Raw genomic sequence first — 13,151 nt, forward strand, 5'->3', positions numbered from 1 at the left:
CTGGCCCAGGAGTCAGAGAGGGAGAAGGATCCAGGAGGAGATGGAGGAGCACCAGCAAGGTGAGCGAGCTGTAACAGCATCTCATGCCCCACGCTGGCCTTCCAAGCATAAAATATGGCGGCTGCTTTACTTCCAATACCCAGATCTCAAGCAAAATGTCTCTTATGGCTCATGCTAACCTGGAACTACTCAGAGAAGGGGATTCTGGGAAATGAAGTTCCAGCTTAGGTTCATGGACAGTAGAAATCCACATCGTTGGCTGTATGGAGAGAATCCATTCAAGAGATTACAGAAGAAAGCAAGGGCCCCAGTGACATCACTTGAGCCTCTGGATCCAGCCATCTCCATCCCTAGAATTTCCAGTTATGTGAACTGTTTAGCTTACTCTGGGTAAAATTGGGTTTTTGTCTCATGAAAAACGAAAGTGGCCTGACCAATATGAAGAGCTAGTTCAACATGCAATAGCAATAATTCAATTAAGGAGTTTTAATAGAATTCCAATAAAGACCCTAACATTGGCACGGTAATTAAGAACAAACTAAAAAGCTTTTGGGTAGTAGGGAATGACTAGTATACAGCATTTTCAACTTTGATGGGTAAAGGATTCTGCTAAGAATTGGCAAAAAGGCTTCTGTACAAAATACTATTAACATCTGCTATGAACTCATCACCAAGTATGAGGTTACATCTTTTGAGAAGATAAGATGACACACCGTGGGAAACCAGAGGAACAGCCAGAGAGGGCCTCACGGGGTTGGTGGTCCCTGAGTCAAAACTTTGTTCTTGGGTTAGCAGGTCAAGAAACTCCATCTGCTCAGTGGGCCTATAATCGATCAGCTTCAGGTACTCTGACCCATGCTCACCAAAACTTGAAGAGAAGAAAGATAAATAAATCAGTGTAAATCAATTTAGACATCTTTCCCAGTGACACTTCACCTAGGATATCAACTGAAGATTCCAAATGCTTTTTGGAGAGCATGGAATGGTTTCAGGAAGATTTCACCCAAGCTCTGGGCCAGCCTGATAAGTGACATTCCTTCCTCTTCAACCAAATGGCCAAAATGCTTGGTAATGTCTGCAAGAATTGAAGCTTTCTGTTCTTAGATGGTTAGCTGAATCATGTCTAGACTAGAGGACAACAATTTTTGTGATTGACTCTGAGTATTACGCAGGTTATGTAATTGTCCCAGTTAGAGATTACCTCTTCTGGTGTCACACCTCATCATTATGAGCAGGCTTTTCAAGTATTAGATTAGGGAAAAAAACTCCTTCCCTCTCCCTCTCCTCCCAAGCATTTGGGGATAAATAGACAACTCAGTCTACCCTCAATTCCTTCAAAGACTCACTCTCTTCATTCTAGATACTGTTTTTCTAATTATGCAACAAATATTCAATTACATTTTCGGAAAGTCATCTCCCATTACATACAGAGCCTACTATTAATCAAAGCCCCCCACGCTTTCCTTCCTCTTCCAAATGTGTTAAACCAATTGCCCCCCATATTTTCTTTGGGAAATGTTTTTAAAAAATGTGTTTTATCCTTCCAATTTCAAAAGCAATAAATGCAACATGCAGAAAACTTAGGAAACTATGCAAAAAAATATTTTTTAAACTAGTTTTGCTGTTAGAGAGTGACTTTCTCAAAGCCTGGAAGGCCCCTGTCTCCTAACCTCAGGAAGGAGAGCATGCTGGGTAGGCAGGACATATCTCAAATCCATCCCCTGCTCCTTGATCCCACTCCTACATTCCTGGTGCAAGCCACCTTCATCTCTCAGTATGCAACTACAGGACTCCATAATTGGTCTTGCTGCTTCCTGTCTGTCCCTTCACAGCAGCCACAGTACTCAGTTAAATGCAAATCAAATCACACCACTGCTTTGCTTAAAGACCTCCAACTCTTCTCAACATCAAACAGAATACAGTTCAAACACCTCACCTGCTCCACGAAGCCCTGCCCTAATCTCCCTCCCTGCCCCCTCACTCACCACATTTTGGCTCTTTGGCCTTCTCTAGGACCCTCAAGCCTGACTAGCTGTTCACACATCAGGTTCTTTGCATATGGAGTGTTCTCCTTCTCCTCACTCAGGTCTCAGATTAAATGTCACCTCCACAAAGAAGCCTTCTCGGTCCACCATACCTCTCCACACCTCTGCCCCAGTCTTTATGCCCCCTTTTTACTTTATTTTTCTTCATAGCACTTACCAGTATCTGAAAACATCTTGTTTGTTTCTGTGTTTATTGTCTGCTCAACTCCTTCCTCTTCCTATCCTCAACAATGAAAACTCCCTAAGGGTTGGGTTCTGTTAGGAGAACATAGCACAATGATTACAATCATTACTCTGGAGTCACACTGTTGTGGGGTGGGGGATTGAAGAGTATACCCAGTTTGGACATTTTCATTGTCTTGGTGTGCATTCTGGTGGTGTAGAGACATTGGAAATAGATCTCTTCAAGATGTTACTGCAGTTGAGGTAAGGCCCAACTGAAACAGGCTGGGCATTAATCCAGATTACTGGAGTCCTTTATAAGCAGAGTCAAAGTCAGACAGAGAGAAAAGCCATGGGGAGCAGCCAAAAGGTTGAAGTCAATGGAACCCAGAAGAGAAAGAAGATGCAGCCATGTGTATTGCCAAGTAACAGAAAGGCCAACAACCAAGAATCACCAGCAGCCAGCCCCAGAATGCCACAGTTTTGGGGAAGAAAGCACCGCCTTGCTGATGCCTTGATTTTGGACTTCTCTTAGCCTCAAAACCATGAGCCAATAAATTCTTGTTGTTAAGTCACCCCATTGTATGGCATTTGTTTTAGTAGCCGGGAAACTAAAATGGGTCAAATCTCTCTCCTCCCACTTATTGGCTGTGTGACCTTGGGTGTGTTAACCTCTCAGAGCCTTGATTTCCCCATTTATAGATTGGAAATGGTATTAGTACTTATTTCAAAGGGTGCTGTGGGATTAGCGAGTTTATATATATGCACACACACACATGTACACATGCACACACACACGTACACATACACACACAGAAGACACTGAGAGCCACGCCTGGCCCAGAATAAGCAAGCACTGAGTAAGCATCAGCTGTTTGGTCAGGACTGTATCTCCAGCATCTAGTACTGGGATTGCACATAAGAGACCAATAAATGTTTGTTGACCGACTCTACTCCTTCCAGTGCTCTTCATTAAGTTTTCAAGCCAAAGATATTCAGCTCTAAAAGTCTTAGACATCTTCAACTCCCCAGTCTTACCTCACAAGCAGTTCCCAACCTAAGCAGCTGATCTTGAAGTGATATCTAAATCTAGGCTCACTTAATTGGGCAACTTGGATAACTTAAATCTCCTCCAATGCCACAACAGGATATGTGTCATATTTGCTCTCCCTCTCTCTCCAGCAGTAGTTAACAGACTATTCAAAATGGCACACTTGCATAGCACAAGTGGTGACAGAGAATGGGTTTAGAAACCAAATGTACCTAGAAACCAAAGGAGGCCAAGTAGACTCCTTCCTCCATAGCCAATAACCCTGGTCTCCCATGAACTATCTCAGAAAATAACCAATTGGCCAGGAGCTCTAATTCCATGCCATTAATATTCAGCAGTGAAAACTAAACCCATAAACTATTACCAAACCTTCTTACTATCAACTTGAAGGTGAAAAGTTAGCCCTCCTAGGTGTGTTTCTATAGAACTTGACCCACGTGGTGTTTTGGAGCTAATGAAAGCTTAAGGAAGAAAGAAAAGAACTGGAATTAGGAAGCAGTTACACAATAAGGTAGCTCAAATCACATAAGCTGTCTTCCTGGGTGGCTTGCTTAGGAAGCCACATATGAGTTTCTAATTAAAGGAATATTAGAAGAATACGTCCATAAATTTCAGATCCAGGCTTAATTTTCTTGTTTGAAAACTGCCAGGGAAGAGAGTAGATTGCAAATATATGAAATATGAGAAAATGAGACTTAATGAATTTTAAGTTTATTCACTGAAGTATTTAACTATCCAAGCCATCAAGTGGGGATAATAAATTTGAGAGTGTCATAAGACTGGCCCACTTTAATTCACATTTGTAAAATGAGCTATAAATAAAGGACCTGATTCAGTGCTTAATTTTTAGAGACGCATTAACTCATAATACGTGTGCTACAGGATGCCAAACACTGGAGGGAAAATGAAAAGGCCTTCATCAGTCAGGGTGGCTGTAAGTACCCAGATGCTTGGACCAGGGGGCAAAGGACTGGTCTCGGATGATTCAGCATCTGCCAGCTCTACAGCTACCTCTTTGCTTGTCATAAAAATAAAATTAAAACTTGAATCAGTCACCTAGGAGGGTAGAGAAGGCCCACTCAAAGGGATAATTGAGGAGAGCTTAATGAGAAGGACTAGTTACTAAAATGAGGGCAGAGTTAAAGGAAACCAACAAGGCATGGTGATGCACCAGGGACCGTTACCCTCCCTAGATCTGGAAGGGTAGGGGAGAGAGAACTAGAGCTCTAGGAAAGGGCAGCCACTGTCAACCATGGTCAAGCAGGTAGGAAGCTGGTGGGAATAAACAGCCCAACCTCTCCCATCCTGTGCTGTGATATCCTGCTGCTGCTTTCCACTGGCAAAGCCCAGCCAGATGCCTGGAGGTAAGGTGCCCCTGTTGATGCACCCCATAAAGGTCAGCCTCCTGGGGTATGCAAAGGGAGAAATGGATCAGAAGGGGCAAAGGGAGAGTAATATCTGGCATGGGTCCTAAAGGAATCTCTTTTTCTTCTGAAGAAAGGAGGAGCTAGAGGAGCAGAAAAGTACAGAATAGAAGAGATAACTGTGAACAGGCTATATATTCAGATGTCTTCTGGAGATACGGGGTAGGTAAATGAAGTGGGCTCAGTGTAAAATGCTAAATAGGAACTGATGCTTGCCTCAGTATGGTGGGAGCTCCAGGGATTGCTGAGGAACAAATGCACCATCCAATGAGAGCAGGTATCACCTACCCTCAATCAACGGTTGTCATGGTAGAATGTTAGCCCAGTATTACCAGATCTTCTGCATTTTCAAGAGAATCTAGAAATATCAATTTTTTGTATCAAATGGCCATCTTATTTTGTTGATACTGAAACTGAATTTGAAACATAGGGTAGTCCAATATCTGGCCTATCAGCTACCCCTAGTCTCTTTCCATCTCCTTGTTTCTTACAGTTGCAGAAATAGGCTCTGAGAGGGCGATACCCTGATGTTGACAGATGTTGAGGCAAAGCAGGAAAGAGTCAAGGTCCCATCTAGGGCCTTTTCCATTGCACCCCGGTGCCTTTTTTTTTAGAAGTCTGGAATATTTTTTTCTTCTAAAAGAAATCTTAAGGGCTTCACCAGATCCGTAACTAGAAAGTATCAACTGTTCAATGAGCTCTAGTTAAAAATACAGCCCAATGTGTTTGGTAGTTATTTGGGTTTGGGGGAATCAGAGTAATTAAAAACATTTCTTACTCAGCTAGGTTTTCTCAATTTCCTAAAATGATCAAGCATTTGTTTTAAAATGAAACATAAAACAAAATTATTTTTTAAAGAAACACCTCGATGCCAATCTGAATCAGGTATCCTTCTAAACCGGGACGAATTGCAATTGGCTGGCTAACCGGTCGTGGCTGACATGCAAAAAAAAGTATAAAGCCAGTGACTGTAGAATTTGAGGAAGTTCTCAATCCATATTTTGAAGTAACATATATGACCTGTGATTTCTACAAGACTCAATCTCTGCCTCCTTCACCTACACTCACCACTCAACCTCAGCTTTATGTAAGGGTAAGGAAGGTTTAGGGCCAGATCATCTCTAGTGAAGGAAACAGAGGAGTCCTTAGATTCCTAATTTGGTTCCTTAGCATTTGGTTAGTAGGGGTGCTGGTTTCTGAGTCAATCATGTATTGGTGCTACACACCCTTTCTTGACTTACTCAGTCCAATTTTTTCCTCCATGACCTGCGTCCCTCTTGATTCATCATTTATTGAGCTCTTTCTATGTACCAGATGCTGTGATAGGCACTGGGGATGTGAAAATGAAGATGACATGATCCTGATCCTCAAGGGGTTCCCAGATTCATCATCAACTCTTCTATGGTAACAGGGTCTACATTTCAAATAGCAGTAAAGCACAGTGGTCAAGAGTGCTCAGGAGTCAGAGTGCCTGGGTTCAAGTCCTGGCTTACCCTCTTACTGGCCATATGACTTGGCCTTTTGATTAATTTTTCTAGAGCTCATCTACAAATTATAGGCAAAGATGATCACAGTTGAAATACCTAACATTAAAAAAATTTGTCTATATATACATATATATATACACACACACATATATTTACCATTTTAACTATTTAAGAAGTGTTAAGTTCAGTGGCATTAATTACATTTATAGTGTTGTGCTACTATTGTCACCATCCATTACTAAAACTATTTCATCATCCAAAACAGAAACTCCATACCTATTAAGCAATAAGTCTTATTCCCTTTCCCCCAATCCCGGGTAACCTCTAATCTACTTTCTATCTCTGTGAATTTGCTTATTCATTCATATAACTGGAATCAAACAATACTCATGCTTTGGTGTGACTTAGCACAATGTCTTCTAGGTTCATCCATGGTGTAGCATGTATCAGAACTTCATTCCTTTTGAAGGCTGAGTAATATGCCATTGTATGGATATACCGCACTCGATCATCCATTTATCTGTCGATGGACATACTTTCTCTAGGACTTCACAATTTTTGTGTGCTTACTAGGTGCCAAGCAGTGGACTATTTCACTTGGATTACCTCCTTGAATTCTTACCAAGGCCTTGAGACATAGTAATACTTTTGTTCCCATTTTCTATATAAGGATGCTTAGGTTTATAAAAGAGGGTCAAGTTACTCACTCGCAGAGGGAGTGATGGTGAGGGGCAGGTAAGGAAGCCTGCGTGCTCTGTGTGAACAGCCCTGTGCCCATCAGGCCATGCCCACTGGGAAGGCATCCCCCCGATCCCTGGGTCTGGACTCCAGGAGGTACTCTGAGAGGCCTCCTTCCGAAGCAACCTACGAAACTTGGTAGCCGGTGTATATAAGTTAACCAACCATGTGACTCCTGCCTTGGGGAACGACAGCTTCCCTGTGATTACTGCACAGTGAAAAACGTTAACCTTCAAAAAGGTTTCCTCCCTTCCTATTCTGTTATTACTCAGGCAGAGTCTATTAGCAGCTTCCTGAGCTGGTCCAGAAGGCTGGCAAGGCCATGAAAAGAGCCCACTCCCTCAGGAGCACCAGCCATGTGGCTCTAGGGTGCTGGCACTCACTTCCCGCCTGCCAGTCACAGGATTTACTGTGCCTGGGTGGGTTTGCTCCCAAACCCCCCAAGATGCTAACACTGACTGAAGTGTGTCTCATGGAGGAAAATACAGGTTGCTCCCCAATGAGGAAGGAGAGAGAGAAGAGGAAGTGAGGGAGGGAGGTAAGGAGACAAGGGATGGGAGGAGTGGGTAAGAGAGGGAGGAAAGAAATGGGAGGGAAGAAGAGAAGAGGAGGGAAGAAAGGAGAGGGGAAAGAAGAGGGGAGGAGAGAGAAGAGGCAGAAGTGAATTGGTCAGGCCAGGCTGTAAGAGTCTGCCCAATCCCTGGGCCTTTAAAGGTAGGAACAGTTGTCCTGACCTGGAGTATAAAAAGTCATGGTTTCAGAGCGGACATTTCCTCTTTCATCAATCGAGGGCAGGGAGCTGGCAGACCCAGTTTCACTCCTGCAGGGGCTCTGGTGGGGGCAAAAGGAAGTGGAGACAGCGTGGTATAAAAAAGCTAGAATTCTCCAAAGCAAGGCTGCCCACTCCTGCCTCCAGCTTTTGCTAGCAGAAACAATTCCTTCTTTTCCACAGGGGGAGACACTCCAGGGTACACTGGAGCAGTGCCACTCACAGTGAGGTTTACCCGTTGGCAGGGGTCTGAGAATTGTTGGTCACCATCTGTGGAAAAGTAAGTACAGAGCCGAGAGGACGTTTAGAGACTGTCATAGCAAGTTAACGCTGTGCAGACATCTCAGCATGTGATCGGTGGAGTTGTCTCACTGGTCATGGAATAAACCACCTTGGGGGTTGCTGAACTCGAGGGCAAGTTACATGTGGCTTGGGCTGTGTATTACTCATGTTCAGTCACATTATGGGAGGCTGCGAGAGTTTAGATCCTCTGTTGGAGAGGTTGCTAAATTTCTACAGTCACTAAACTGCCACATCTCTCCGAGCCTCAGTTTCCCTGTTTGTAAAATGGTGATAAATTACCTCATCAGGGATTTTCATATTAGATGAGGCAATTCATGTCAACTGTTTGGCACAGTAGCTGGCACACCATGTGTGCTCAACAAGCATTCGTTCTTGTCATGGTGAATAGGCAGAGCCTTCAACTTGGCTTGGAAGAAAGTGTCTCGGTACCCCAGATGGCTTCAGAAATGAGCCCAGTCTCCCTGACTTGACCCAGAACAAGCCCAGGATCTCCAAGCATAAGGCAGAGGGGCTGGTCCCCAGCCAGCAGATGAAGATGGTGAAGCTCATCCCCTCAGCTGGGAACAAGCAAATCGATGGTGAAGGAACGCCTCAGGTCCTCGAGTGCTCTAAAAGCCAATAATAAAATTTAAAATCAATGAGGAAGCTGACAGCAAACTGATGGCAGGGCCAGAGGCCAGCAATGACGTGTCTCCATGCCGGGAGCAGGCAGACAGCCTGAGCGGCAGGGCTTCCAAGGAGCGGAGCCCTCAGAACCAACGTGCTGAGCCTCCCGGGGACGGCGCCTCCGAAAGTGTGATTTGGCAGCGATCAGGCCTCCTGGGTTGGCATCTTCCCACTGCTATAGGAGGCACCAGTGAGAAGTGTGGCTGTGGAAGAACTAAGACCCGAATGCCAGCAGTAAGCTTTTCCATTCATCCAGCCTTCAGAGGAATGCAGCCGAAGCCTGGGAAATCATATTTAACAGAACTGATTTCTGCTGCAAATTTTTTTTTTTTAGTGGACAGATGATGTGGTTATGCACAGAGAAATTCAAAGGGATTCCAAGCTGAGGGATTACACAGATTCATTTACCTGTTCAAAGATTTCCTGAGATCCCTTGACGTTCCAGGGACTGTGGTAAAATAGGAAGTAACAAAGACCAGTTTCTGTTCATAATGAGTCCACAGACTGGCAGGGAAGGCAAGTACGTGAACAAACAATTACGATCCAGCATGGCAGGCATAAAACGGCTTTAGCGAGGCCCAGAGCAGGGAGCGAGGGAAGAGGCTGCTGAAGAGATGCTGATCCTTGCCCGCCCACAGCCGCTCAGAGGCCTCATGACAGGACTGAGGCTGGCGCCTGCCGTGGTGTGTCCTGGAGAGGAAGGTGAGCCACCCAGACTGTACGAGGAACTTTGGTGTAAGCATGGGAATGGAAGGTCTTGAAGCAGATCTGGGGCCTGACAGCCCTCCAATGGACCATGAAAGTTGAAAGAAGGAAGAGAATAGAGAAGTGGCTCAGAGTGAAGGAGAAAGGCTGAGAGAAAGTGTGCATGTGAGAGTGAGAAACCGAGAAAGAGAGAGCATGCAAGAGAGTGTGAGAGCAGGTTCCATTTTGAATGCTTTCCGGACCCAATTCTGTTCCCTTGGGGTCTGTGTATATTTGGATTCCATCTTTGCATTTCCATAACTTTCTACCACAATTCCTTGTAATAAACAACCTTTACTAGAACTAGTGGGAACTACTGAGAGTGACTCTCTGATCTTAACCACCTAGAGGCTCCCAACTGAGCTCTCTGAGTGATCTAGGAAGGCAATATTAACACTCACAAACCCCACTTTGTTTTGTCCAAACCAAAAGAGAAAAAGGGAGAAATAATTTCAATATTGAGGCTGACATTACCTCTCTGCTTGTGCGTAGGCTCTGGTGTGAGTGTGATATGGGAGGTGAGACCCCAACCTGTCCCTTCGTGGATCCGTGGAGCTCTCTCGGGGTGAACACCTCCCTGTGCTCAGTGTGTCTGCTGCGCTATTTTCTCTAAGTTTTGGGACAAGAGGAAGCGGGGAAGAGGAAAACAATTAGCAAGCAAGCTAATGGATATCCTGTTTATATCCCTATTGCCAAGGCTAATCATTTATTTCAACTAAGGTGCTTGGTGAATTAAAGCCACATGTAAGTTAAGTGTCCTGATTTTATGCTCTAATTCTTCAGAGTAAAAACAGCCAGATTCAGCCTATGAATTTGAAGAACTGAAGCCAGTAATTAACTCATAAGGTATTAAACTAACAAATGGCTTCCTGTACAAGCAAAGTGTCAACTGAACCTTGATTCATGAAGTCACTAATTGGTCTTCTTGGCTTCATGTTTGGTGCAGAGCATCAAATAAATAAATAATCATCAGTACAGAGCATCAGATAAATAGGCTCCTTTTCAAAGACAAATGACAGAAACGCAGATTAAAACCACAACCTGATCAGTGTTAACCGGACTTTTGGAGAATGAGTAGCAAAACAGGAACAACTTTCAGAAATCAGAAGGGGCTTAGGGTTTCCAGATGAATCAGTCCAGTGTAATTATAAACTTTTTCTCTAAGCCGTGTGTGGAGAAGGGACAGCCAGGTGGCCAAGTTCATCCTTTTGCCCATTTAAAACTCTGAAAGAAAACCCTGCCAAACAGTTGCTTTGTGAGCCAGGAAGTGCCCACAATTTAACAGCTGGAGAGGTAGGAATTCAGCCCTAATGGAGACAATCCTCTCCCCAGTGTAACTGCTCAGATTGAGCCCCTACAGAGGCTTTGCTGGAACAGATCGATGTCTAGGCTCAGATCAAGGCTCAGCAGCCGCTGAGAAAACACCATGGAACTCCCCACCCCTCTCCACTGAGCAGATAAAAAACTCAAGCACTTCCCAACAACATACACATTTATCCCCAAAGAATACACTAGGAAATTTCCAGATTTAAATCAAGTCTAACACTGACTTATCCTTATCTGTTAAATTAATAGTCAGACAATAAATACTAATTTTCCCTGCCACAGTGCTAAACTTTAATTTTAAAGAGATTACAGATGAGTGTCTAAGGAGTCCCTACCCATCAGGAACTGTGAAGATCCTAGAGAAAATTGTGAAATTCCTAGAGAAAACATCAATCCATATTCATAAGAATGGCAAATATTTTAATATCAAGTGATGGCATGGAGGTGGCAAAATGGGCACTCTCAAACTGCTGGCAGCATGTAAATTTGGTGAAACATTTCTGGAAGGCAATTTGGCCAACTCTATCAAAACTGAAAATGTGCAAATGCTTTTGATCCCACAACTCCACTTTTAGAAAGTTACCTAAAGACATCTTTGATTACATGCACAAAGTCGACATATAAGAATTTTTATCACAGTATTGCTTTTGAAAATTTTTCATTATGGTAATATATATATCACATTATATATATATATCACATAAATTTGCCATTTTAACCATTTTTAGGTGTATAACTCAATGGCATTAATTACATTTACAATGTTGCACTACCATCATTGCCATCCATTATCAGAACTTTGGTATCACCAAAACAGAAACTCTGTACCTATTAATCAATAACTACCCCCAGCCCCTAGTAATTTCTCATCTACTCTGTCTCTAAGAATTTTCTTATTCTAGATACCTCATGTAAGTTATATCATATAATATTTGTCCTTTTGTGTTTGGCTTCTTACACTTAGCATAGTGTTCTCAAAGTTCCACCATATCGTGGCATATATATCTGAAGTTCATTTCTTTTGTTGAATAACACTCCATTGTATGTACAGACCATATTTTGTTTATCCATTCATCTGTTGATGGACACTTGGGCTGTTTCCACCTTTTGGCAGTTGTTAACAGTGCTGCTTTGAACACTCGTAAACAAGTATCTGTTCAAGTCCCTGTTTTCAGTTCTTTTGGGTATACACTAAGGAGTAGAATTGCTGGGTGATATGATAATTCTACATTTAACTTTTTTGAGGAACTGCCAAACTGTTTCTCACAGTGACTCAACCATTTTACATTCCCAATTCTCCATTTCCTTACCAACACTTATTTTCCATTTTTAAAATAATAGCCATTGTAGTGGGTATGAAGTGGCATTATCCTTTGTGGTCTGGATTGGCATTTGCCTCATGGCTAATGATGTTGAACATCCTTTTATGTGCTCACTGGCCATAGTTATATCTTCTTTGGAGAAGTATTTATTCAAGTACTTTGTCCATTTCTTAATTGTCTTAATTACTGGGTTACTAGTTCTTTATATAGTCTAGATATTAAACTCCTATCAGCTGTATGATCTGCAACTATTTTCTCTCATTCTGTAGGTTGTCTTTTCACTTTCTTGATAATGTCCTTTGATGGAAAAAAGTTTTTAATTTTGATGAAGTCCAATTTATCCATTTTTTTTCTTTTGTTTTGTGTGTTTTGGGTGTCTTTTCAAAGAATCCATTGCCAAATTCAAGATCATAAGATTTCCCCTCTGTTTTCTTCTAAAAGTTTTATGGTTTGAGCTCTTATGTTTAAGTCATTGATTTATTTGAGTTAATCTTTGTATATGTTGTGAGACAGAGGCCCATCTTCATCCTTTTGCATTGGATATCCAGTTTTCCCAGAGCCATTTTTTGAAGAGACTATTCTTTTCCCACTAAGTTGGACATGACACCCTTTTTGAAAATGAAGTGGCCATAAATGTGTGGCTGTGATTTCTGGACTCTCAATTCTAGTTCACTGGTCTATGTGGCTATCCTTATTGCAGCACTTGTTTAAATAGCCATCTACTACAAACCACCCAAATATACTCAATGACAGAGGAGTGGAAAAAGGAATCAGAAGAAAGAATGAGGTAAATCTCCATATACTGACATGGACACTCAGGGTGTTTAAAAAACAAGTCACAGAGGTAGACAAAGTTTCTTAAATAGATTGCTATAAAGCATGAGTCATAAAATAAAAGATTGATAAATTGGACTTCATTAATTAAGAATTTCTATTCATAAAAGACATCAATTGATGACCTGATAAAGAAAATGTGGTATATCTATATGATGGAATATTATTCAGCCATAAAAATGAATGAAGTAGTGATATATGCCATAATATGAATTAACATTGAAAACATTCTGCTAAGCAAAATAAGCCAGTCACAAAAGGCCATATAATGTATGATTCC

At 42.4% G+C, this 13,151-nt stretch overlaps 1 long non-coding RNA gene across 1 annotated transcript; it reads right to left on the reverse strand.

Moving 5' to 3' along the window:
• Positions 1 to 561: 561 nt before the first annotated feature.
• LOC119529148 lies at positions 562 to 9,999 on the reverse strand. Its single transcript, XR_005215814.1, has 3 exons — positions 9,864 to 9,999; positions 2,203 to 2,300; positions 562 to 868 (listed from the first exon to the last, which is right to left on the reverse strand). It is a non-coding gene; the product is annotated as an uncharacterized LOC119529148 (long non-coding RNA).
• Between the last annotated feature and the right edge of the window lie 3,152 nt (positions 10,000 to 13,151).

The sequence above is a fragment of the Choloepus didactylus genome, chromosome 1, assembly GCF_015220235.1.
Source record: "Choloepus didactylus isolate mChoDid1 chromosome 1, mChoDid1.pri, whole genome shotgun sequence".
Taxonomy (NCBI): domain Eukaryota; kingdom Metazoa; phylum Chordata; class Mammalia; order Pilosa; family Megalonychidae; genus Choloepus; species Choloepus didactylus.